The following is a 1867-nucleotide window of genomic DNA, read 5'->3' on the forward strand; positions in this document are numbered from 1 at the left end:
ACCCTAAACCTTCCTACGATTATTTTTTTTTTTTGTATTCGTGAACCCTAACAAACACAACCTTCAATTTTCAATCAGGACTACTAAGAATAATGAACAAACCGTTACCTTCCATTCGATTTAGTTGTACTACAACTTGATCAATTATTTATTATTACAACTTGAAAGTGGTCTTTACGTGGTGTTGTTTTGTTCCTTTTATATTTTGGTCGACAACTTTAAACCCACTTGATTGATGATGTTAGTGGGATGATTATATTATAACCTGAGACCCTACTTGCTCCACTTCTTTTTTTTCCATCGTGTTTTCTTTTCTCCTGCCAACTTCAAACCACAAAATCAAGGGGAAGTGGCTGATAAATTCGTTGGGCTATGATCTTAATTGCCATTGGGCTGCTAGGTTCGGTTTCTAGTTAGGCTACAAATAAATTAAGAGATTGGGCCATAACAAACCCATTTATGCATACGGGGTACCATTTAAATGTTGCAAATTTTTTGTTATTCGAACCTGATTCCTTCCTTGCTGCTTAACTCTAATTCCGTTCAAACAATCACGACATCACAGATTGATGATGATGAACGGGTGTAATTGATGATAGTACGAGAAGTTGATGCTTTAATGATGATGATCGAAGTGATGATGGTAAGTATGGATTATGATAATAATATTATGATAGATTATAAATTAGGATTTCGAGAATTATATTATGGTTATGGAAAATATATAGAATCGTGATGGTGATATGATGAGAATGATCTGGTGATAATATCACGATGATTATGATAGTGATTAGGTTAAGTTGATGTATGTTGATATCATTTGGGTAAAGATGATGAAAAGGGAAAACAGAAATATAAATTCAGGTTAAATATAAAAGGGTTACACATTTTAACAGAAAAACAGATTACGGATCCATGGTTTGGTGATGTTTGGGTTAGCCAAGAGGTCACAGGATCGAACCTAGGCTGCAGCAAAGTTTTTTTATATATATAGAAGAGGAATCAGACAGCCCTATAGATACTGGATATATATTAATGGGTTGTGTTATAATCAGAAATGAAAAAATGGAGGGATGGTTAGAGTGTTGTGTTTGTTAATAAGAGGTCTCGAGTTCGAGCTCGGGCAGAGGCACTTATTTTTGTTTGGAACTTATTCTTTGAGGTAGTACTACTATTACTAATATTACTATTATTATTAGTATTAGTATTATTATCATAATCATTAATATTAGTAATATGATTATTAGAATTATTATCATTAATATTATTATTATCATTATTAGAAAAATTATCATTTTTTTTACTAAAAGTAACATTATTATAAAAGTTATCATTTTAACACTATCATTTTTGTTATTATTATTATTATTATTATTATTATTATTATTACTATTATTATTATTATTATTATTATTATTATTATTATTATTATTATTATTATTACTATTATTATTATTACTGTTATAAAAGAAATATAACTTTTTATTTTACCAAGTAATTATTAGTTATACAACACTATACTTAATAACATATAGCATAATAATATATATAAATTCGTTCAATTAAGAGTATATGTGTTAATGTATATATATAAATGATATAGGTTCGTGAATCCGAGGCCAACCCTGCATTGTTCAATATATTCATATGTATTTTTACTATAAAATACATTAGGTGAGTTTCATTTTATCCCTTTTTACTCATTACATTTTTGGGCTGAAAATACATGCAAATGCTTTATTAACTGTTTTACAATATTTATATGCGTGAGTTTCATTATTCCCTTTTTATATATATTTTTGGGTTGAGAATACATGCAAATGCTTTATTAACTGTTTTACAATATTTATATGCGTGAGTTTCATTT

Source organism: Rutidosis leptorrhynchoides, chromosome 10, assembly GCF_046630445.1.
Source record: "Rutidosis leptorrhynchoides isolate AG116_Rl617_1_P2 chromosome 10, CSIRO_AGI_Rlap_v1, whole genome shotgun sequence".
Classification (NCBI taxonomy): Eukaryota; Viridiplantae; Streptophyta; class Magnoliopsida; order Asterales; family Asteraceae; genus Rutidosis; species Rutidosis leptorrhynchoides.